Source organism: Azolla caroliniana, unplaced genomic scaffold, assembly GCF_043228905.1.
Source record: "Azolla caroliniana isolate FFs.n. ecotype wild unplaced genomic scaffold, voAzoCaro1.0.p SCAF_261, whole genome shotgun sequence".
Taxonomy (NCBI): domain Eukaryota; kingdom Viridiplantae; phylum Streptophyta; class Polypodiopsida; order Salviniales; family Salviniaceae; genus Azolla; species Azolla caroliniana.
Window position 1 is genome coordinate 12,379 of NW_028230696.1, and position 25,238 is coordinate 37,616.

A 25,238-nucleotide genomic window follows, 5' to 3' on the forward strand; every position below is an offset into this window, starting at 1 on the left:
AACACGTATTATCCTTTCAAATTCGATACGTATGGATATTTTGAATTCGAGGCATCCGTTGTAACCCACTACATGTAGGTTATGTGACCACAAGGTTTTATGTCTTGTATTTGTTAATTATGAGAATTTTTTCGTCTAAGATGTCTCCCACCTGTACTAGACTTGTTGTTTACATTGCCGGGACTTGAACCCGGGTCACTCGGGAGAAAGCCGAGTATCCTAACCACATGTAGATTATGTCACCACAAGATTTTATGTGTTGTATTTGTTAATTATGAGAGATTTTTCGTCTAAGATGTCTCCAACCTGATCTAGACTTGATATTTCGATTGGCGGGACTTGAACTCGGGTCGCTCGGGTGAAAGCCGAGTATCCTAACCAACTAGACTACAATGGAGTACAAAGTTGATAGAGTCAAAGGTTCTTTGTCATCACCATCGCTTGTTTACAATAATAAATCACAGAAACGCAAGATTCCTCAATGATTAGAAATAGAGTGAATAACTCTAACAGGCAAGATTTAATTAGATATCTATGCTAAGACTTAATTTTGAATGCGCAAATAACATGAGACGCTTTAGGTTTCGCAAGTAATATCAGACGTTTTAGGTTTTTCAACACGTATTATCCTTTCAAATTCGATACGTATGGATATTTTCAATTCGAGGCATCCGTGGTAACCCACTACATGTAGGTTATGTAACCACAAGGTTTTATGTCTTGTATTTGTTAATTATGAAACTTTTTTCGTTTAAGATGTCTCCCACCTGTACTAGACTTGTTGTTTACATTGCCGGGACTTGAACCCGGGTCGCTCGGGAGAAAGCCGAGTATCCTAAGCACATGTAGATTATGTCACCACAAGGTTTTATGTGTTGTATTTGTTAATTATGAGAGATTTTTCGTCTAAGATGTCTCCAACCTGAACTAGACTTGATATTTCCATTGCCGGGACTTGAACCCGGGTCGCTCGGGTGAAAGCCGAGTATCCTAACCAACTAGACTACAATGGAGTACAAAGTTGATAGAGTCAAAGGTTCTCTGTCATCACCATCGCTTGTTTACAATAATAAATCACAGAAACGCAAGATTCCTCAATGATTAGAAATAGAGTGAATAACTCTAACAGGCAAGATTTAATTAGATATCTATGCTAAGACTTAAATTTGAATGCGCAAGTCACATGAGACGCTTTCGGTTTCGCAAGTCATATGAGATGTTTTAGGTTTCTCAACACGTATTATCCTTTCAAATTCGATACGTATGGATATTTTGAATTCGAGGCATCCGTTGTAACCCACTACAAGTAGGTTATGTGACCACAAGGTTTTATGTCTTGTATTTGTTAATTATGAGACTTTTTTCGTCTAAGATGTCTCCCACCTGTACTAGACTTGTTGTTTACATTGCCGGGACTTGAACCCGAGTCGCTCGGGAGAAAGCTGAGTATCCTAACCACATGTAGATTATGTCACCACAAGGTTTTATGTGTTGTATTTGTTAATTATGAAGGATTTTTTGTCTAAGATGTCTCCAACCTGAACTAGACTTGATATTTCCATTGCCGGGACTTGAACCAGGGTCACTCGGGTGAAAGCCGAGTATCCTAACCAACTAGACTACAATGGAGTACAAAGTTGATAGAGTCAAAGGTTCTTTGTCATCACCATCGCTTCTTTACAATAATAAATCACAGAAACGCAATATTCCTCAATGATTAGGAATAGAGTGAATAACTCTAACAGGCAAGATATAATTAGATATCTATGCTAAGACTTAAATTTGAATGCGCAAGTCACATGAGACGCTTTCGGTTTCGCAAGTCATATGAGACGTTTTAGGTTTTTCAACACGTATTGTCCTTTCAAATTCGATACGTATCGATATTTTGAATTCGAGGCAACCGTTGTAACCAAGATTATGTAGATTATGCACAACAAGCTTTTATGTCTTGTATTTGTTAATTATGAGACCTATTTCGTTTAAGATGTGTCCAACCTAAACTAGACTTGAACCAGGGTCGCTCGGGTGAAAGCCGAGTATCCTAACCAACTAGACTACAATGGAGTCCGGAATTGATAGAGTCGAAGGCTGTTTCTCATCAGCATGGATTCTTTACAATCATAAATTGCAAAAACGAAATATTCCTCAATGATTAGGAATAGAGTGAATAATTCTAACAGGCAAAATTTAATTAGATATCTATGCTAATGCTTAATTTTGAATGAGCAAGTCACGTGAGATGTTTTAGGTTTTTCAACACGTATTATCCTTTCAAATTCGATACGTATGGATATTTTGAATTCGAGGCATCCGCTGTAATCCACTACATGTATATTATGCCACCACAAGGTTTTATGTGTTGTATTTGTTAATTATGAGAGATTTTTCGTCTAAGATGTCTCCAACCTGAACTAGACTTGATATTTCCATTGCCGGGACTTGAACCCGGGTCGCTCGGGTGAAAGCCGAGTATCCTAACCAACTAGACTACAATGGAGTACAAAGTTGATAGAGTCAAAGGTTCTTTGTCATCACCATCGCTTCTTTACAATAATAAATCACAGAAACGCAAGATTCCTCAATGATTAGAAATAGAGTGAATAACTCTAACAGGCAAGATTTAATTTGATATCTATGCTAAGACTTAAATTTGAATGCGCAAGTCACATGAGACGCTTTCGGTTTCGCAAGTCATATGAGACGTTTTAGGTTTCTCAACACGTATTATCCTTTCAAATTCGATACGTATGGATATTTTGAATTCGAGGCATCCGTTCTAACCCACTACAAGTAGGTTATGTGACCACAAGGTTTTATGTCTTGTATTTGTTAATTATGAGACTTTTTTCGTCTAAGATGTCTCCCACCTGTACTAGACTTGTTGTTTACATTGCCGGGACTTGAACCCGAGTCGCTCGGGAGAAAGCTGAGTATCCTAACCACATGTAGATTATGTCACCACAAGGTTTTATGTGTTGTATTTGTTAATTATGAAGGATTTTTTGTCTAAGATATCTCCAACCTGAACTAGACTTGATATTTCCATTGTCGGGACTTGAACCAGGGTCGCTCGGGTGAAAGCCGAGTATCCTAACCAACTAGACTACAATGGAGTACAAAGTTGATAGAGTCAAAGGTTCTTTGTCATCACCATCGCTTCTTTACAATAATAAATCACAGAAACGCAAGATTCCTCAATGATTAGGAATAGAGTGAATAACTCTAACAGGCAAGATATAATTAGATATCTATGCTAAGACTTAAATTTGAATGCGCAAGTCACATGAGACGCTTTCGGTTTCGCAAGTCATATGAGACGTTTTAGGTTTTTCAACACGTATTGTCCTTTCAAATTCGATACGTATCGATATTTTGAATTCGAGGCAACCGTTGTAACCAAGATTATGTAGATTATGCACAACAAGCTTTTATGTCTTGTATTTGTTAACTATGAGACCTATTTCGTTTAAGATGTGTCCAACCTAAACTAGACTTGAACCCGGGTCACTCAGGTGAAAGCCGACTATGCTAACCAACTAGACTACAATGGAGTACGGAATTGATAGAATTGAAAGCTCTTTCTCATCACCATCGATTCTTTATAATCATAAATCGCAAAAACGCAAGATTCCTCAATGATTAGGAATAGAGTGAATAATTCTAACAAGCAAGATTTAATTAGATATCTATGCTAAGACTTAATTTTGAATGCGCAAATAACATGAGACGCTTTAGGTTTCGCAAGTAATATCAGACGTTTTAGGTTTTTCAACACGTATTATCCTTTCAAATTCGATACGTATGGATATTTTGAATTCGAGGCATCCGTGGTAACCCACTACATGTAGGTTATGTAACCACAAGGTTTTATGTCTTGTATTTGTTAATTATGAAACTTTTTTCGTTTAAGATGTCTCCCACCTGTACTAGACTTGTTGTTTACATTGCCGGGACTTGAACCCGGGTCGCTCGGGAGAAAGCTGAGTATCTTAAGCACATGTAGATTATGTCACCACAAGGTTTTATGTGTTGTATTTGTTAATTATGAGAGATTTTTCGTCTAAGATGTCTCCAACCTGAACTAGACTTGATATTTCCATTGCCGGGACTTGAACCCGGGTCGCTCGGGTGAAAGCCGAGTATCCTAACCAACTAGACTACAATGGAGTACAAAGTTGATAGAGTCAAAGGTTCTTTGTCATCACCATCGCTTGTTTACAATAATAAATCACAGAAACGCAAGATTCCTCAATGATTAGAAATAGAGTGAATAACTCTAACAGGCAAGATTTAATTAGATATCTATGCTAAGACTTAATTTTGAATGCGCAAGTCACATGAGACGCTTTCGGTTTCGCAAGTCATATGAGATGTTTTAGGTTTCTCAACACGTATTATCCTTTCAAATTCGATACGTATGGATATTTTGAAATCGAGGCATCCGTTGTAACCCACTACATGTAGGTTATGTGACCACATTGTTTTATGTCTTGTATTTGTTAATTATGAGACTTTTTTCGTCTAAGATGTCTCCTACCTGTACTAGACCTTTTGTTTACATCGCCGGGACTTGAACCCGGGTCGCTCGGGAGAAAGCCGAGTAACCTAACCACATGTAGATTATGTCACCACAAGGTTTTATGTGTTGTATTTGTTAATTATGAGAGATTTTTCGTCTAAGATGTCTCCAACCTAAACTAGACTTGATATTTCCATTGCCGGGACTTGAACCCGGGTAGCTCAGGTGAAAGCCGAGTATCCTAACCAACTAGACTACAATGGAGTACAAAGTTGATAGAGTCAAAGTTTCTTTGTCATCACCATCGCTTCTTTACACTAATAAATCACAGAAACGCAAGATTCCTCAATGATTAGGAATAGAGTGAATAACTCTAACAGGCAAGATTTAATTAGATATCTATGCTAAAACTTAAGTTTGAATGTGCAAGTTACATGAGACACTTTCGGTTTCGCAAGTCATATGAGACGTTTTAGGTTTTTCAACACGTATTGTCCTTTCAAATTCGATACGTATCGATATTTTGAATTCGAGGCAACCGTTGTAACCGAGATTATGTAGATTATGCGCAACAAGCTTTTATGTCTTGTATTTGTTAATTATGAGACTTATTTCGTTTAAGATGTGTCCAACCTAAACTAGACTTGAACCAGGGTCGCTCGGATGAAAGCCGAGTATCCTAACCAACAAGACTACAATGGAGTTCGGAATTAATAGAGTCGAAGGCTGTTTCTCATCACCATGGATTCTTTACAATCATAAATTGCAAAAACGAAATATTCCTCAATGATTAGGAATAGAGTGAATAATTCTAACAGGCAAAATTTAATTAGATATCTATGCTAATGCTTAATTTTGAATGAGCAAGTCACGTGAGATGTTTTAGGTGTTTCAACACGTATTATCCTTTCAAATTCGATACGTATGGATATTTTGAATTCCAGGTATCCGCTGTAATCCACTACATGTAGATTATGTCACCACAACGTTTTATGTCTTGGATTTTTAATTATGAGACTTTTTTCGTCTAAGATGTGTGCAACCTGGACTAGTCTTGATATTTCGATTGCCGGGACTTGAACTCGGGTCGCTCCAGTGAAAGCCGAATATCCTAACCAACTAGACTACAATGGAGTACGGAATTGATAGAATTAAAAGCTCTTTCTCATCACCATCGATTCTTTATAATCATAAATCGCAAAAACGCAAAATTCCTCAATGATTAGGAATAGAGTCAAAAATTCTTCCAGGCAAGATTTAATTAGATATGTATGCTAAGACAAAATTTTGAATGCGCAAGCCACAAAAGACGCTTTAGGTCTAGCAAGTCATATCAGACGTTTTATGTTTTTCAAAAGGTATTATCCTTTCAAATTCGATACGTATCGATATTTCGAATTCGAGGCAACCGTTGTAACCCACTACATGTAGATTATATCACCACAACCTATTTTGTCTTGTATTTGTTAATTATGAGACTTTTTTCGTCTAAGATGTCTCCCACCTACACTAGACTTGTTGTTTCCATTACCGGGACTTGAACCCGGGTCGTTCGGGTGAAAGCCGAGTATCCTAACCTACTAGACTACAATGGAGTTTGGAATTGATAGAATTGAAGGCTGTTTCTCATCACCATGGATTCTTTAGAATCATAAATTGCAAAAACGAAATATTCCTCAATGATTAGGAATAGCGTGAATAATTCTAACAGGCAAAATTTAATTAGATATCTATGCTAAGTCTTAATTTTGAATGAGCAAGTCACGTGAGATGTTTTAGGTTTTTCAACACGTATTATCCTTTCAAATTCGATACGTATGGATATTTTGAATTCGAGGCATCCGATGTAATCCACTACATATAGATTATGTCACCACAAGGTTTTATGTCTTGGATTTGTTAATTATGAGACTTTTTTCGTCTAAGATGTCTCCAACCTGAACTAGACTTGTTGTTTACATTGCAAAGACTTGAACCCAGGTCACTCAAGTGAAAGCCGACTATCCTAACCAACTAGACTACAATGGAGTACAGAATTGATAGAATTGAAAGCTCTTTCTCATCACCATCGATTCTTTATAATCATAAATCGCAAAAATGCAAGATTCCTCAATGATTAGGAATAGAGTGAATAATTCTAACTGGCAAGATTTAATTAGATATCTATGCTAAGACTTAATTTTGAATGCGAAAATAACATGAGACGCTTTAGGTTTCGCAAGTAATATCAGACGTTTTAGGTTTTCCAACACGTATTATCCTTTCAAATTCGATACGTATGGATATTTTGAATTCGAGGCATCCGTTGTAACCCACTACATGTAGGTTATGTGACCACATTGTTTTATGTCTTGTATTTGTTAATTATGAGACTTTTTTCGTCTAAGATGTCTCCCACCTGTACTAGACTTGTTGTTTACATTGCCGGGACTTGAACCCGGGTCGCTCGGGAGAAAGCCGAGTATCCTAACCACATGTAGATTATGTCACCACAAGGTTTTATGTGTTGTATTTGTTAATTATGAGAGATTTCTCGTCTAAGATGTCTCCAACCTAAACTAGACGTGATATTTCCATTGCCGGGACTTGAACCCGGGTCGCTCGGGTGAAAGCCGAGTATCCTAACCAACTAGACTACAATGGAGTACAAAGTTGATAGAGTCAAAGGTTCATTGTCATCACCATCGCTTGTTTACAATAATAAATCACAGAAACGCAAGATTCCTCAATGATTAGAAATAGAGTGAATAACTCTAACAGGCAAGATTTATTTAGATATCTATGCTAAGACTTAATTTTGAATGCGCAAGTCACATGAGACGCTTTCGGTTTCGCAAGTCATATAAGACGTTTTAGGTTTCTCAACACGTATTATCCTTTCAAATTCGATACGTATGGATATTTTCAATTCGAGGCATCCGTTGTAACCCACTACATGTAGGTTATGTGACCACAAGGTTTTATGTCTTGTATTTGTTAATTATGAGACTTTTTTCGTCTAAGATGTCTTCCACCTGTACTAGACTTGTTGTTTACATTGTCGGGACTTGAACCCGAGTCGCTCGGGAGAAAGCTGAGTATCCTAACCACATGTAGATTATGTCACCACAAGGTTTTATGTGTTGTATTTGTTAATTATGAGAGATTTTTCGTCTAAGATGTCTCCAACCTGAACTAGACTTGATATTTCCATTGCCGGGACTTGAACCCGGGTCGCTCGGGTGAAAGCCGAGTATCCTAACCAACTGGACTACAATGAGGTACAAAGTTGATATCAAAGGTTCTTTGTCATCACCATCGCTTGTTTACAATAATAAATCACAGAAACGCAAGATTCCTCAATGATTAGAAATAGAGTGAATAACTCTAACAGGCAAGATTTAATTAAATATCTATGCTAAGACTTAAATTTGAATGCGAAGGTCACATGATACGCTTTCGGTTTCGCAAGTCATATGAGACGTTTTAGGTTTTTCAACACGTATTGTCCTTTCAAATTCGATACGTATCGATATTTTGAATTCGAGGCAACCGTTGTAACCGAGATTATGTAGATTATGCGCAACAAGCTTTTATGTCTTGTATTTGTTAATTATGAGACTTATTTCGTTTAAGATGTGTCCAACCTAAACTAGACTTGAACCAGGGTCGCTCGGATGAAAGCCGAGTATCCTAACCAACTAGACTACAATGGAGTTCGGAATTGATAGAGTCGAAGGCTGTCTCTAATCACCATGGATTCTTTATAATCATAAATTGCAAAAACGAAATATTCCTCAATGATTAGGAGTAGAGTGAATAATTCTAACAGGCAAAATTTAATTAGATATCTATGCTAATGCTTAATTTTAAATGAGCAAGTCACGTGAGATGTTTTAGGTTTTTCAACACGTATTATCCTTTCAAATTCGATACGTATGGATATTTTGAATTCGAGGTATCCGCTGTAATCCACTACATGTAGATTATGTCACCACAAGGTTTTATGTCTTGGATTTGTTAATTATGAGACTTTTTTCGTCTAAGATGTGTGCAACCTGAACTAGTCTTGATATTTCCATTGCCGGGACTTGAACTCGGGTCGCTCAGGTGAAAGCCGAATATCCTAACCAACTAGACTACAATGGAGTACGGAATTGATAGAATTGAAAGCTCTTTCTCATCACCATCGATTCTTTATAATCATAAATCGCAAAAACGCAAGATTCCTCAATGATTAGGAATAGAGTGAATAATTCTAACAGGCAAGATTTAATTAGATATCTATGCTAAGACTTAATTTTGAATGCGTAAGTAACATGAGACGTTTTAGATTTCGCAAGTAATATCAGACGTTTTAGGTTTTTCAACACGTATTATCCTTTCAAATTCGATACGTATGGATATTTTGAATTCGAGGCATCCGTTGTAACCCACTACATGTAGGTTATGTGACCACAAGGTTTTTTGTCTTGTATTTTTTAATTATGAGACTTTTTTCGTCTAAGATGTCTCCAACCTGAACTAGACTTGTTGTTTACATTGCAAAGACTTGAACCCGGGTCGCTCGGGTGAAAGCCGACTATCCTAACCACATGTAGATTATGTCACCACAAGGTTTTATGTGTTATATTTGTTAATTATGAGAGATTTTTCGTCTAAGATGTCTCCAACTTGAACTAGACTTGATATTTCCATTGCCGGGACTTGAACCCGGGTCACTTGGGTGAAAGCCGAGTATCCTAACCAACTACACTACAATGGAGTACGAAGTTGATAGAGTTGAAGGCTCTTTCTCATTATTATCGATTCTTTACAACCATAAATCGCAGAAACGCAAGATTTCCCACTGATTAGGAATAGAGTGAATAATTGTACCAGGCAAGATTTAATTAGATATGTATGCTAAGACATAATGTTGAATGTGCAAGCCACAAAAGACGCTTTAGGTCTAGCAAGTCATATAAGACGTTTTATTTTTTTCAACAGGTATTATCCTTTGAAATTCGATACTTATCGATATTTCGAATTCGAGGCAACCGTTGTAACCCACTACATGTAGATTATATCACCACAAGGTTTGTTGTCTTGTATTTGTTAATTATGAGTCTTTTTTCGTCTAAGATGTCTCCTACCTAAACTAGACTTGTTGTTTCCATTGCCGGGACTTGAACCCGGGTCGCTCGGGTGAAAGCCGAGTATCCTAACCAACTAGAGTACAATGGAGTTCAGAAGTGATAGAGTTGAAGGTTGTATCTCATCACCATGGATTCTTTACAATCATAAATTGCAAAAACGAAATATTTCTCAATGATTAGGAATAGCGTGAATAATTCTGACAGGCAAGATTTAATTAGATATCTATGCTAAGACTTAATTTTGAATAAGCAAATCACGTGAGATGTTTTAGGTTTTTCAACACGTATTATCCTTTCAAATTCGATACGTATGGATATTTTCAATTCGAGGCATCCGCTGTAATCCACTACATGTAGATTATGTCACCACAAGGTTTTATGTCTTGGATTTGTTAATTATGAGACTTTTTTCGTCTAAGAAGTCTGCAACCTGAACTAGACTTGATATTTCCATTGCCGGGACTTGAACCCGGGTCGCTCAGGTGAAAGCCGAGTATCGTAACCAACTAGACTACAATGGAGTACGGAATTGATAGAATTGAAAGCTCTTTCTCATCACCATCGATTCTTTATAATCATAAATCGGAAAAATGGAAGATTCCTTAATGATTAGGAATAGAGTGAATAACTCTAACAGGCAAGATTTAATTAGATGTCTATGGTAAGAATTAATTTTGAATGCGCAAGTAACATGAGACGCTTTAGGTTTCGCAAGTAATATCATACGTTTTAGGTTTTTCAACACGTATTATCCATTCAAATTCGATACGTATCGATATTTCGAATTCCAGGCAACCGTTGTAACCCACTACATGTAGTTTATATCACCACAAGGTTTTTTGTCTTGTATTTGTTAATTATGAGACTTTTTTCGTCTACGATGTCTCCCACCTGTACTAGACTTGTTGTTTCCATTGCCGGGACTTGAACCCGGGTCGCTCGGGTGAAAGCCGAGTATCCTAACCAACTAGACTACAATGGAGTACAAAGTTGATAGAGTCATATACTATATGCCTTGTAGTCATATACCAACATAAATTTCTATTTTTATTACATCATATATTCTATACCTCCTAGTAGTCGTACACCCCCATAAACTTGGTTTTCTTCCCTCTACTTCTCTTACTCTTTCAATTCTCCATAGTAATAACTTTACCCCTACAAAAATTAGCAACTATTACAAAACCCTAAACCCTAACCTTCTAAACATACGCTCCATCCTACCCCACACTACCATATTTCCCTCTCTCATATCTTTCCCTCTTTTTCTCCCCTTCTCTCCGCTCTCTCCTCTTTTGTTCCAATACAGATACATGGCCACAAATGTCTCAACAGGAGAACCCAAAACACGATCCATTCAACGTCGTACACCCAACGCCGACGCACCCACAGATCCACCCTCAACCACCATCGCCGACATACCGACGGATCTACCCATAACCACCATCGACTTTGTGCCGAATTCTCCACCAATGACGACCAATCTCAAGCACGTCGTCGCCAATACTCAAACGACCGTTGTAAACAGGGAAGCTCACTCACCCCACCCTCTTTCTTGTCAATTTACAAATAACGAAGTCCCACATGAAATCCAACATCTATATAATGTGTGTCTTAACAACCCCAAATCCCCACCTAAAAAAATCCCCCCGTCATCTAGGATGCTACAACTAGATTTAGCCCCAACTAGCCCTAGTAGCACGCAAAGCATTCCCTCCCCCTCCCCCAAATCTCCATTTAGTTCACTCATAGAAAACTTAGGAGACCTTAAAATGGAAGGTTATAAAGAATTCATCACCAAACTCTCGCCCGCAAAGAAGGTCATCTTCTTTCAGAAGTTGTTTGATACCTTTAGCTCACCTCCCCTAGAATGGGGTGGTGGAGATCCCCTTTGCATGCCTACAATAACAAAATCTCCTTTTGAACACGCCCATGTGTCCTCTAGCGACCACCACACCCACACAAACCCACGTCCACAAGACAAAGGTAAAAGGAAAATAACAACCCCAAACACACAAGAAAAGGGAAAAACTAGCATAGAAAACTCAAACCCGCCCCTCGAGGCAAAAAACTCTTTAGAAAACTTACCTATTCCCATCCACTTTGACACCATTTGCCAAGGCTCCGTATTAGAATATAAAGAACTCTTGTCTAAACGCCATAGAGCCCAAGATGTACTCAATAAATATGAAACCGATCTCAAAGAGAACTTCATCCCTAACTCCTTGCGCATTAACCCTCCTAGGGTAACGATAAATAATGAAAACGCACAAAATATCCTCAATAAAAAACTAAACGATCTCACTGCAGAATATAGAAAAATTGCACCTTAGCGTTAATAGAGGCCCAAAAAACCCTAGCTATTAGTTTTACTGAAACTATCAACAAGTTCCCCACCACGGTTGAGCAAAGACTCCAAGACATTGTATCAATGCTCTTGGATATCCCATTGCACAACCTTGTCACATCACACCAATGGGAGGAAAAACTCCAACATTGGAAAAATGAAACTTTTGCTAAATTTAATAGCCACCTAGAGCAAGCCACCTTAGAATTTAGCATACAGATTTCCTTAGAAGCTAAAACTAAAGTGGCTAATAAATCAGCCCAGGACGCCATCGTCTCGAAATCCATGACGATGGGCAAAGAAAAAACAATAAATACTCTAATAGATGATGGGCTAAAAAAGATCAAGAATCAAGTAGACAATTACCTTAAACCGTTCCTAGAGAAAATTAATAAGGAAAACCCCAACACACATCCAAAAAACACGGCTACGCCCCCGACAAAAAACGGGGGCACAAGGACACACAAAGCATCAAATTCATCCCCCACTGCCCCCACCTCCTTCTTAAGGACCCAGTCCTTTATCCCAAGTTATGGACAAAGCTATGCTTATCCCGTACCACCCACACATCCCATACCCCCCACGTACCCTATATTTGTCCCGATGAATGTACCACCACCTACCTCCCTACCCCCACCTATGAAACAATCAATGTCTCACTTCGAGACCTTCAAACCCACCACACAGTCCTATCCTCGACCCTCAGTTCCTCGACCCCCAGTCCTTCAACCCCCAATCCCTCGACCCCCAATTTCACGACCCACGCCTTACCCCCGGCCCACAGTCAAACGACCTACTCCTCATCCCAGGCCCCCAGTCCCGCAAGGCGCACCCAACACACGCACCACGGGACCGAAACTAAATCCTCTACCAAGAAAATACGTAGGGGTAGACTTAGAAAATTACATTGGCTCCCGCTTCTTCAACCATTAACCTACCTCCACATTTTACTGGGAAGGCAAACACCCTCCCAGCTCGAGAATAGGATCACTAATCACTCATTGCACAACCTTTCCTCTTTCCACCTTCCTCCACCCCAACTCAAACTTCTAAGCTTAGGTCTAGACTTTATTCCCCCACCCGAACCTATTAGAAAACAACAATTGATAGATGCTGTTGTATCCTTGGATAGAACTTACCGCCTCAAATATTTCTTTAGAAACTCTACTAACATTATCTCTCCATTTAGAATACCGAACCCCAGTTGGAATCCCCCAGCCGTGCCAGAAATCACACAAACCATCACATCTATCACCTCTGCCCTCCCCTCCCCACCCACCATCCAACCTCGCCCTCATAGGAACTTTAGAACTGCACTACATAATCTCAAAAAAAATCAAGACATAGTTATTAAACCCACGGATAAAAATCTAGGCACGTGCATTCTCTCTAAGGATTGGTACCTTAACGAATGCCTTAGACAACTCAACGACAAAAACACTTACACCCCCGTCAAAGACGTCCCCCTAGAAACTCTCCACAGTCGACTTCAACACCTATGTCTGAAAGCTTCCCCCCACCTCTCCAATGAGGAAATTAGATTCCTCCTTCAGAAACCCAAACATGGTTTCAGGATATGTCGTTTCTACATCATCCCCAAAATCCACAAGCCCATTGTTGTAGGACGCCCTATTTGCGCCTACAACAATTATGTTTTCGAAAGAGCCTCTAAATGGCTACACCATCTATTACATCCTGTCTTATTGTCTAAAAACCAACACCTCAAAGACTCCTTAACACTTGTTAAGGACCTAGCACACCACACCTTCCCCAAAACTTGCACGTTGTTTTCTTTTGACGTAGTGTCACTATATCCCAGTATACCTACCACGGAAGGTCTATTGGTTTTAAAAAAATCTATTTCACATCATTTCCCACCACACAAAACCAAAATCATTATGAGTGTTGCCGAACTAATACTTAGAAACAATTTTCTCTCCTTTAATAATGCTTTTTGGTTACAAATTAAAGGCATTGCGATGGGTAGTAATTTTGCGGTTGTTTACGCTTGCTTGTTTCTTTCGCAGCTAGAGGACGACAACCTAGCTTTCCAAACACCGCAACTACTCTACTACAAACGCTACATCGATGATGCCATAGGAGTTTGGGAAGGTTCCCCCGATACACTTCACACCTTCTTACACCAATACGGCGTGCCTCTACAACAACACATCCATATTGAATCAACAACCTCCCCTAAAGAGATCACCATCCTGGACGTCGTCTTCTTCAAAGGCCCATACTTTAAAGAATTCGGCATCCTCGACACCACATGCCACCAAAAACCTCTCAATGCCTACATGTACCTCCCGTGGAAATCCTCGCACCCCATAGCACACAAAAAGGGCTTCATCACGGGCGAACTAAAACGGTATGCTATCCGGGAGAGCTCGGAAAATGGCTACATGGAACTACGCAAAAAGTTCTACGACCGCCTAAGAGCTAGGGGCTACCCATCGAAGTTCCTACTCAAGTGTTTTTCGACCGTCCCCTACTCCATACGAAACCAACTACTCTCTAACCAACCCAACAACAAAAAACCTCCACCCATTGTTTTTAAGCTTCGATACTCCCCATGTATCAAAAAACTCCAAATCGGAGCGCTCGTGAGAAACAAACTTAAACCCCTTCTAGGACAACCACAATACAGTTCCCTTACACCCCCTCTCACGTGTTGGCTAAATGGTAAAAAACTAAGAAACCACCTAGTACACGCATCCTTTCCCCCCACCTAATGTTTTATGTACTCTCACCCCTCTTAACCCCCACCTAAAGTCTTGTGTACACTCTTGTACCTTGCCTTTGTACACACTTTTGTATGTCCCACATACAAAGGACTCTCCTCCCTCTCCCTATAAAAAGAGCAACCTAGTAGGCTTAGTTTTCATCATTTGTACATCGGGCACTGAAGAGCCTCCATCGAGGCGAAATGCATTTGCCGATCGTTGCCTTATAATAGTAAAACTTTCTTTCCTTCTATGTGTTGCTCTTATCTAATTTTTTGTCTTAAGTTCTTAAGTACTTATTTAATAAATTTTTATTAAGTACTTGTTTAATCACTTTTTTATCAAAAATTTTTTTGTCTTAAGTTTTTAAGCATTTATTTAATCATTTTCTATTAAGTACTTGTTTAATAAACATTTTTATTACGTACTTGTTTAACCCCTTTTTTTAAGTACTTGTTCAATCATTTTTAGGTTTAACTTTTTGTTTAAACATTTGTTTAAGTATTCTCCTCTCTTAATCATAATCATTCTCTTCTCAACCATGACCCCTTTTCTTTAACCATAATCCCTCCCTTCTCTTTTAATCCTAACCTTGCGTTAAGTGTTTGCCCAAGTGTTTTCTTATCTAAATATTTGTTTAAACATTCGTTTAAGTACTTTGTTTAGCAACCCCTTCCCCCTTAATCATAATCCCTTCTTAACCATAATCATTTTTTAATCTCAATCTCTCTTTTCTATTTTTATTTTTATTCTTATTTTTTATAATAATTTTTCTTTTAAGTGTTTGCTTAAGCGTGTGTTTAAACAACTCCCGTTCATCTAAGCGTGTGGTCCCGTTTTAATAATACTCTATATTGGTGTTTTAATAGTACGTTATTGTTGTCTAATAACTTAAGTTATCCCAATGATCTTTAATATATTCAAAAAACTTTGATTAGGTTTAAATACTTTTGATAATTTCAACAAGCTACACTCCCCTAACCCCCACCCACGCCCTCACTTTTCTATTCTTCTAAAACTATATCACTACTTATGTTTAGACATACAAATAAGATCTAAACTTGAGTCCACCCCAAACAACCCTCGATGAAGTGCCGCACACTTTAAGCAATCTTAAAAAAGCGTCTACGATGTCTCCCACCTGTACTAGACTTGTTGTTTCCATTGCCGGGACTTGAACCCGGGTCGCTCGGGTGAAAGCCGAGTATCCTAACCAACTAGACTACAATGGAGTACAAAGTTGATAGAGTCAAAGGTTCTTTCTCATCACCATCGCTTCTTTACAATAATAAATCACAGAAACGCAAGATTCCTCAATGATTAGGAATAGAGTGAATAACTCTAACAAGCTTTTATGTCTTGTATTTGTTAATTATGAGACTTATTTTGTTAATTAGGAATAGATTGAATAATTCTAACAAGCAAGGTTTAATTAGATATCTATGCTAAGACTAAATTTTGAGTGCGCAAATCACATCAGACGCTGTCGGTTTCGCAAGTCATATCAGACGTTTTAAATCTTTCACCACGTACTATATTTTCAAATTCGATACGTATCGATATTTTTAATTCGAGGCAGTTGTAACCCACTACATGTAGATTATGTTAGAACAAGGTTTTATGTCTTGTATTTGTTAATTATGAGACTTTTTTCATCTAAGATATCTGCAAGATGAACTAGACTTGTTTTTTCCATTGCCGGGACTTGAACCCGGGTTGCTCGGGTGAAAGCCGAGTATCCTAACCAACTAGACTACAATGGAGTACGGAATTGATAGAGTCGAAGGCTCTTTCTCATCACCATCGATTCTTTACAATCATAAATCACAAAAACACAAGATTCCCCACTGATTAGGAATAGAGTGAATAATTCTACCAGGCAAGATTTAATTAGATATGTATGCTAAGACATAATTTTGAATGCGCAAGCCACAAAAGACGCTTTAGGTCTAGCAAGTCATATAAGACGTTTTATGTTTTTCAACAGGTATTATCCTTTCAAATTTAATACGTATCGATATTTCGAATTCGAGGCAACCGTTGTAACCCACTCCATGTATATTATGTCACCACAAGGTTTTATGTCTTGTATTTGTTAATTATGAGACTTTTTTCATCTAAGATGTCTCCAACCTGAACTAGACTTGTTGTTTCCATTGCGAAGACTTGAACCCGGGTCGCTCGGGTGAAAGCCGACTATCCTAACCACATCTAGATTATGTCACCACAAGGTTTTATGTGTTGTATTTGTTAATTATGAGAGATTTTTCGTCTAAGATGTCTCCAACCTGAACTAGACTTGATATTTCCATTGCCGGGACTTGAAACCGGGTCGCTCGAGTGAAAGCCGAGTATCCTAACCAACTAGACTACAATGGAGTACGAAGTTGATAGACTTGAAGGCTCTTTCTCATTACCATCAATTCTTTACAACCATAAATCGCAGAAACGCAAGATTCCCCACTGATTAGGAATAGAGTGAATAATTCTACCAGGCAACATTTAATTAGATATCTATGCTAAGACATAATTTTGAATGCGTAAGCTACAAAAGACGCTTTAGGTTTAGCAAGTCACGTGAGATGTTTTAGGTTTTTCAACACGTATTATCCTTTCAAATTCGATACGTATCGATATTTCAAATTAGAGGGAACCGTTGTAACCCACGACATGTAGATTATGTCACCACAAGGTTTTATGTCTTGTATTTGGTAATTATGAGAGATTTTTCATGTAAGATGTCTCCAACCTGAAGTAGACTTGATATTTCCATTGCCGGAACTTAAACCCGTGTCGCTCGGGTGACAGCCGAGTATCCTAACCAACTAGACTACAATGGAGTACGGAGTTGATAGAGTTGAAGGCTCTTTTTCATCACCATCGATTCTTTACAACCATAAATCGCAGAAACGCAAGATTCCACAATGATTAGGAATAGAGTGAATAATTCTAACAGGGAAGAATTAGAATTCTATGCTAAGACATAAATTTGAATGCGCAAGTCACATGAGACGCTTTAGGTTTCGCAAGTCAGATAAGAAGTTTTAGGTTTTTTAACACGTATTATCGTTTTAAATTGGATACATATGGATATTTTGAATTCGAGGCAATCCTTGGAACCCACTACATGTCGATTATGTCACCACAAAGTTTTCTGCCTTGTATTTGTTAATTATGAGACTTTTTTCGTCTAAGATTTCTCCAAACCTGAACTAGAGTTGTTGTTTCCATTGCCTGGACTTGACCCGGGTCGCTTGGGTGAAAGCTGAGTATCCTAACTAACTAGAGTACAATGTTGTACAGAGTTGATAGAGGGGAAGGCTCTTTCTCTAACTTAAAATAAAATCCCAATTAACCATAAATCGCAAAAACGCAAGATTCCTCAATGATTAGGAATAGAGTGAATAATTTTAACATGGACTATTTAATTAGATATCAATGCTAAGTATTAATTTTGAATGGGCAGGTCATAGGAGACCCTTTCGGTTTCGCAAGTCATATCAGACGTTTTAGGTTTTTCAACACGTATTATCCTTTCAAATGCGATACGTATCGATATTTTGAATTCGAGGCAACCGTTGTAACCCACTGCATGTAGATTATGTCACCACAAGGTTTTATGTCTTGTATTTGTTAATTATGAGACTTTTTTCGTCTAAGATGTCTCCAACCTGAACTAGACTTGATTTTCCATTGCCGGGACTTGAACCCGGGTTGCTCGGGTGAAAGCCGAGTATCCTAACCAACTAGACTACAATGGAGTACAGAGTTGATAGAGTTGAAGGCTCTTTCTCATCACCATTGATTCTTTACAACCAGGAAACGCAGAAACGCAAGATTCCTGAATGATTAGGAATAGAGTGAATAATTCTAACAGGAAAGATTTAATTAGATATTTATGCTAAGACTTAATTTTGAATGAGCAAGTCTCATGACACGCTTTTGGTTTCGCAAGTCATATGAGACCTTTTAGGTTTTTCAACACGTATTATCCTTTCAGATTCGATACGTATGGATATTTTGAATTCGAGGCAACCGTTGTAACCCACTACATGTAGATTATGTCACCACAAGGTTTTATGTCTTGTATTTGTTAATTATGAGACTTTTTCCTGTCTAAGATGTCTCCAACCTGAACTAGACTTGTTGTTTCCATTGTCGGGACTTCAACCCGGGTCGATCGGGTGAAAGCCGAGTATCCTAAACAACTAGACTACAAAGGAGTACGGAGTTGATACAGTTGAAGACTCTTTCTCATCACCATCGATTCTTGACAAACATAAATCACAGAAACGCAAGATTCCTCAATGATTAGGAATAGAGTGAATAATTCTAACAGGGAAGATTTAATTAGATATCTATGCTAAGAATTAATTTTGAATGGGCAAGTCACATGAGACCCTCTCGGTTTCGCAAGTCATATTAGACGTTTTAGATTTTTCAACACGTATTATCCTTTCAAATGCGATACGTATCGATATTTTGAATTCGAGGCAACCGTTTTAACCCACTACATGGAGATTATGTTACCACAAGGTTTTATGTCTTGTATTTGTTAATTATGAGAGTTTTTTCGTCTAAGATGTCTCCAACCTGAACTAGACTTGATATTTCCATTGCCGGGACTTGAACCCGGGTCGCTCGGGTGAAAGCCGAGTATCCTAGCCAACTAGACTACAATGGAGTACGGAGTTGATAGAGTTCAAGGCTCTTTCTCATCACCATCGATTCTTTACAACCATAAAACGCAGAAACGCAAGATTCCTTAATGATTAGGAATAGAGTGAATAATTCTAACAGGAAAGATTTAATTAGATATTTATGCTAAGACTTAATTTTGAATGAGCAAGTCACATGACACGCTTTAGGTTTCGCAAGTCATATGAGACGTTTTAGATTTTGAATTCGAGGCAACCGTTGTAACCCACTACATGTAGATTATGTCACCACAAGGTTTTATGTATTCTATTTGTTCATTATGAGACTTTTTCCGTCAAAGATGTCTCCAACCTGAACTAGACTTGTTGTTTCAATTCTCGGGACTTGAACCCGGGTTGCTCGGGTGAAAGCCGTGTATCCTAACCAACTAGACTACAATGGAGTACGGAGTTGATAGAGTTGAAGGCTATTTCTCTAAAATAAAATAAAATCTTAATTAACCATAAATTGTAGAAACGCAAGATTCCTCAATGATTAGGAATAGAGTGAATAAATCAAACATGCAATATTTAGTTAGATATTTATGGCAAGATCTAATTTGATAATTAACACAATCTTCGAACGGCCAACATATTCACGAAAGCCTTAGGAGCCGACAAGCTTCGGCAATTCATGTCTGACCTTGGATTGACGATCCGTGACTTGTCAAGTTTGAGGGGAATACAAGTAAAAATCAGAAACTGTACGAACCGGGTACGAGCCGAAGCGGACATCAACCGAAAGGAGACGACCCGAGTTGAGCTTGAGGGGGCATGTTGAGAATCAAGCTCAACATTGTACAACGTCTGAACACACCTTTGAGAATCTATGTGCACTGAAAGGTCAACAGTCATACCACTCTCTACACATTAACTTATGTGTCATAGATTTATATTCTATGACACAGAACTAATGAGTTTCACATTCCCCATGACCTTAAGTCTTCACATTCTACAAGGCTCTAGTGAGAGAGTGAACGTTGTAAATGAAGAGAGAGGGTGACTCTATATAAAGCACCCTCCTCCTACTCCATACTTAGTTGGTTGCTTGTGTCGCCTTGTAACGTTATTCTTGTTTCTCATACTACTTTTCAAAATACATCTCCTTCTTCTTGAGTATTCACCCTTCTCATTTAATCCATCTTGTGTTTTTTCTCTTCTCCTCTCTCTTTACTGTCACACATACACACATTACTTCTCTTCCGCTACTCAAGAATCATCATCGATTCTTTACATGGTATCAAAGCGATTTGGTAGATCTATCTAGCCCGCTCGCCTCATCGTGATCGTGTGTTTTGCTCTACGCCGACGTTCAAGAAGAATCGGCTCATCGCTATCGTAGTGCGGCTACATAGCTCGTGTTTGTGAGAGAAGGAAAAGAAGAAAAGAAGCATAATCGACAATGAATACTCAAATGGGGAGTGCTCTCCCTAACGAGAAGTTGGACTGCAACAACTTTGCAGCTTGGGAGTACAAGATGCACCAATACCTTGTCAGCCAAGGCTATTGGAGCTATATCAAAGGAGCACAAATAGGAACGCCCCGATCCGAAAGACACAAACTACGCAACATGGCAGCAAGCGGCAAGTCGCGTAATGTATTGCTTGGCGACATGTGTACATGACCACATGCTCGGCTACATTCGGGAAGTTGGGACGCCAAAGGAAGCATGGGAGAATCTACGAAAGACTTGAACAACATCCAACATGACCGCGAGGAAGCTTCAACTCCGCCAAGAGTTGAACAACATCCAACAACGGGATATGTCCATCACAAGCTACACCTTGAAGATCAAGGAGCTTAGTGACGCGCTCGGCTCGATTAGGTAAACGTGGCGTATGACGAGATGGTGCAAATATGCCTTTGCGGACCTGCTCCACGATTCGGCGTGATGCGGACCGCAGTACTAGCGCGGGAGAATCCGCCCTCCTTCTTCGACCTTCAATCCATGTTGTTGGTCGAAGAAAACCATGTTCGAACAAGTAGTAGTGCCACGGATGGCCAAATGCTCTACACGCATTCGGACGGAGGAAGAGGACACGGCCATGCAAGGAGAGGCCGATTCGGCCAAGGACGCGGCGGACGAGGCGGACAAGGCCCGAATTACGTAAATAACTCTTACGTACGGGAACAAGACGGAGGCCATCGAGGAACCTTCGGAAGGAGGGGGAACCATCATTTCGGTTCGAGTCGACAAAACTCGATCGAATGCGGATACTGCGGAAAAATCGGCCATTGTGAAGAGGAGTGCCGAAAGAAGATGCGCGAGTCGGCGTCCACAAGCCGACAACTCACGAATTACGCAAGCAACTCCGACTACAATGACTACGGCGGACTATTCGTGATGAGGCATAGTGCGAACTCTATGGCGGCGTCTACGTCAACTAGTGCATCCGGTCCGGAAGAATATGATTCCTCGATTCTTGTGCCTCGAACCATATGACGTCACACCAAGAATGGTTCCGAGAACTTCGAGAGCCGGAGCGACCCGGCTATGTTGAAACCGGAGATGACACTACGCATCTGATTCGACACATCGGCAATCTCCCATTTGGAGAAGAAGGGAAGCAAACCTACATCAAAAATGCCTTGCATGTTCCTACCATAACGAAGAATTTGGTCTCGTTCAGCCAAATTGTGGAGCAAGGGATGCAAGTTCGATTCGACCAAGGTGGTTGCTTCATCGAGCAGGAAGGCCGACTCATCGCTCGGGGTCGAAAGGAAGGTCGAATGTTTATCCTCGAGTCAAACAAGATAAAATCGGCCATGTTCGCAAAAGGCACGAAAGCGGAGTCCGACATAGAGCTATGGCACAAGCGAATTGGCCATATCAATCTTCAAAACCTCAAGGTGATGCAATCGAAATGGGTCGTCATTGGGCTCCCGACCTTCAAAGAGCGATAGATTGAAGGTGTATGTGAGGCGTGCCAATTCGGCAAGCAACATCGGCAACCATTCCCGAAGGAGAGGAACGTGAGCAACGGCGTACTTGACGTTATACATTCCGATATATGGGGACCGGCCCAAATAGCGAAATTCGGCGGATGCAAATATAATGTAACCTTCATCGACGACTTCTCAAGGCACACTTGGATATACCCAATACACACTTGGATATCCATACGTACAGATATTTTGAATTCGAGGCAACCTTTGTAACCCACTACATGTAGATTATGTCACCACAAGGTTTTATGTATTGTATTTGTTAATTATGAGACTTTTTTCGTCTAAGCTATCTCCAACCTGAACTAGACTTGTTGTTTCCATTGCCGGGACTTGAACCCGGGTCGCTCGGGTGAAAGCCGAGTATCCTAACCAACTAGACTACAAGGGAGTATAGAGTTGATAGAGTTGAAAGCTCTTTCTCTAAAATAAAATAAAATCTCAATTAACCATAAATTGCAGAAATGAAAGATTCCTCAATGGTTAGGAATAGAGTGAATAATTTTAACATGCAAGATTTAATTAGAAATTTCAGGCAAGATTTAATTACATATTTATGCTAAGACTTAATTTTGAATGCAGTAGTCACATGAGACACTTTAGGTTTTTCAACACGTATTGTCCTTTCAAATTCGATACGTATGAATATTTTGAATTGTAGGCAACCATTGTAACCCACTAAATGTAGATTATGTCTCCACAAGGGTCTATGTCTTGTATTTGTTAATTATGAGACTTTTTTTTTACAAGATGCAGCCTAAACTAGACTTGTTGTTTCCATTACCGGGACTTGAACACAGGTCACTCAGGTGAAAGACGAGTATCCAACCAACAAGATTACAACGGAGTACGGAGTTGATAGAGTTGAAGGATAATTCTTTAAAATAAAATAAGATCTCAATTAACCATAAATTGCAGAAACGCAATATTCCTTAATGATTAGGAATATAGTTAATAATTCCAACAAGCAAGATTTAATTAGAGATTTATGCAAAGACGTAATTTTGAATTCGCAAGTCACATGAGACGCATTACTTTTCCAACACGTATTATCCTTTCAAATTTGATACGTATGGATATTTCGAATTGGAGCCAACCATTGTAACCCACTACATGTAGATTATGTCAACAGAAGGTTTTATGTCTTGTATTTATTAATTATGAGACGTATTTTTTACAAGATGCAACCTGAACTAGACATGTTGTTTCCACTGTCGATACTTGAACTTGGGTTGCTCGGGTGAAAGCCGAGTATCCTACCCAACTAGACTACCATGGAATACGGAGTTGATCTAGTTGAAGCATATTTCTCTAAAATAAAAGAAAATCTCAATTACCCATAAATTTCAAAAACACAAGACTCCTCAATGATTTGGAATAGACTGAATAATTCTAACAGGCAAGATTTACTTAAATATTTATGGGAAGATTTAATTAGATATTTATACTAAGACTTAATTTTGAATGCACTCGTCACATGAGACGCTTTAGGTTTTTCAACACGTATTATCCTTTAAAATTCGATACGTATGAATATTTTGAATTGTGGGCAACCATTGTAACCCACTAAATGTAGATTATGTCTCCACAAGGGTCTATGTCTTGTATTTGTTAATTATGAGACTTTTTTTTTACAAGGCGGGTATCCTAACCAACTAAACCATAATGGAGTACGGCGTTAATAGACTTGAAGGATCTTACTCTAAAATAAAATAAAATTTCCATTAACCATAAATTGCAGAAACGCAAGATTTAATAAATAGTTTGAATTATAGGCAACCATTGTAATCCACTACATGTAGATTATGTCACCACAAGGTTTTACGTCTTGTATTTTTTAATTATGAGACTTTTTTTGTAGAAGAAGCAGCCTGAACTACACTTGATGTTTCCATTACCGGGACTTGAACCCGGGTCGCTTGAGTGAAAGCTGAATATCCTAACCAACCAGACTACATTGGAGTACGGAATTGATATAGTTGAAGCATCTCTCCCTAAAATAAAATAAAATCTCAATTAACCATAAATTTCAAAAATGCAAGACTCCTCAATGATTAGGAATAGACTCAATAAGTCTAACAGGCAAGATTTAATTAGATATTTATGTTAAGACATAATTTTGAATACACTCGTCACATGAGACGTTTTAGGTTTTTCAACACGTATTATCCTTTCAACTTTGATACGTATGGCTATTTTGAATTGGAGGCAACCATTTTAACCCACTACATGTTGATTATGTCACTACAAGGTTTTATGTCTTGTCTTTGTTAATTATGAGACATTTTTCGTCTAAGATGTATCCAACTTGAATTAGACTTGTTGTTTCCATTGCCGGGACTTGAACCCGGGTCGCTCGGGTGAAAGCCGAGTATCCTAACCAACTAAACTACAATCGAGTACGGAGTTGATAAAGTTGAAGCATCTTTCTCTAAAATGAAATAAATTTCCATTAACCATAAATTGCAGAAACGCAAGATTCCTCAATGATTATGAAAATAGTGAATCATTCTAACAGGCAAGATTTAATTACATATTTATGCTAAGACATAATTTCTAATGCGCATGTCACATGAGACGCTTGAGGTTTTTCAACATGTATTATCCTTTCCAATTTGATATGTATGGATATTTCGAATTGGAGGCAACCATTGTAACCCACTACATGTAGATTATGTCACCACAACGTTTTATGTCTTGTATTTGTTAATTATGAGACTTTTTTTTTACAAGATGTATCCAACCTGAACTAGATTTGCTGTTCCCATTCCCAAGACTTGAACCGGGGTCGTTCGGCTAAAAGCCGTGTATCCTAACAAACTAGACTACAATGGAGTACGGAGTTGCTAGATTTGGAAGCTCTTTCTCTAAAATACAATAAAA

General features: G+C 38.7%; 12 non-coding genes across 12 annotated transcripts; all 12 read right to left on the minus strand.

Annotated features, from left to right (window-relative positions):
* Window positions 1-940: 940 nt before the first annotated feature.
* Window positions 941-1,013, minus strand: TRNAE-UUC (transfer RNA glutamic acid (anticodon UUC)). Its single transcript has one exon. It is a non-coding gene; the product is annotated as a tRNA-Glu (tRNA).
* A 543-nt stretch (window positions 1,014-1,556) lies between these two features.
* On the minus strand, window positions 1,557-1,629 carry TRNAE-UUC (transfer RNA glutamic acid (anticodon UUC)). The gene has a single exon. It is a non-coding gene; the product is annotated as a tRNA-Glu (tRNA).
* Window positions 1,630-2,427: 798 nt separating this feature from the next.
* TRNAE-UUC (transfer RNA glutamic acid (anticodon UUC)) lies at window positions 2,428-2,500 on the minus strand. Its single transcript has one exon. It is a non-coding gene; the product is annotated as a tRNA-Glu (tRNA).
* A 1,597-nt stretch (window positions 2,501-4,097) lies between these two features.
* On the minus strand, window positions 4,098-4,170 carry TRNAE-UUC (transfer RNA glutamic acid (anticodon UUC)). The gene has a single exon. It is a non-coding gene; the product is annotated as a tRNA-Glu (tRNA).
* A 2,923-nt stretch (window positions 4,171-7,093) lies between these two features.
* TRNAE-UUC (transfer RNA glutamic acid (anticodon UUC)) lies at window positions 7,094-7,166 on the minus strand. Its single transcript has one exon. It is a non-coding gene; the product is annotated as a tRNA-Glu (tRNA).
* Window positions 7,167-9,654: 2,488 nt separating this feature from the next.
* TRNAE-UUC (transfer RNA glutamic acid (anticodon UUC)) lies at window positions 9,655-9,727 on the minus strand. Its single transcript has one exon. It is a non-coding gene; the product is annotated as a tRNA-Glu (tRNA).
* An 821-nt stretch (window positions 9,728-10,548) lies between these two features.
* Window positions 10,549-10,621, minus strand: TRNAE-UUC (transfer RNA glutamic acid (anticodon UUC)). The gene has a single exon. It is a non-coding gene; the product is annotated as a tRNA-Glu (tRNA).
* Window positions 10,622-15,871: 5,250 nt separating this feature from the next.
* On the minus strand, window positions 15,872-15,944 carry TRNAE-UUC (transfer RNA glutamic acid (anticodon UUC)). Its single transcript has one exon. It is a non-coding gene; the product is annotated as a tRNA-Glu (tRNA).
* Window positions 15,945-16,402: 458 nt separating this feature from the next.
* TRNAE-UUC (transfer RNA glutamic acid (anticodon UUC)) lies at window positions 16,403-16,475 on the minus strand. The gene has a single exon. It is a non-coding gene; the product is annotated as a tRNA-Glu (tRNA).
* A 1,925-nt stretch (window positions 16,476-18,400) lies between these two features.
* Window positions 18,401-18,473, minus strand: TRNAE-UUC (transfer RNA glutamic acid (anticodon UUC)). The gene has a single exon. It is a non-coding gene; the product is annotated as a tRNA-Glu (tRNA).
* An 850-nt stretch (window positions 18,474-19,323) lies between these two features.
* On the minus strand, window positions 19,324-19,396 carry TRNAE-UUC (transfer RNA glutamic acid (anticodon UUC)). Its single transcript has one exon. It is a non-coding gene; the product is annotated as a tRNA-Glu (tRNA).
* A 3,277-nt stretch (window positions 19,397-22,673) lies between these two features.
* Window positions 22,674-22,746, minus strand: TRNAE-UUC (transfer RNA glutamic acid (anticodon UUC)). Its single transcript has one exon. It is a non-coding gene; the product is annotated as a tRNA-Glu (tRNA).
* Between the last annotated feature and the right edge of the window lie 2,492 nt (window positions 22,747-25,238).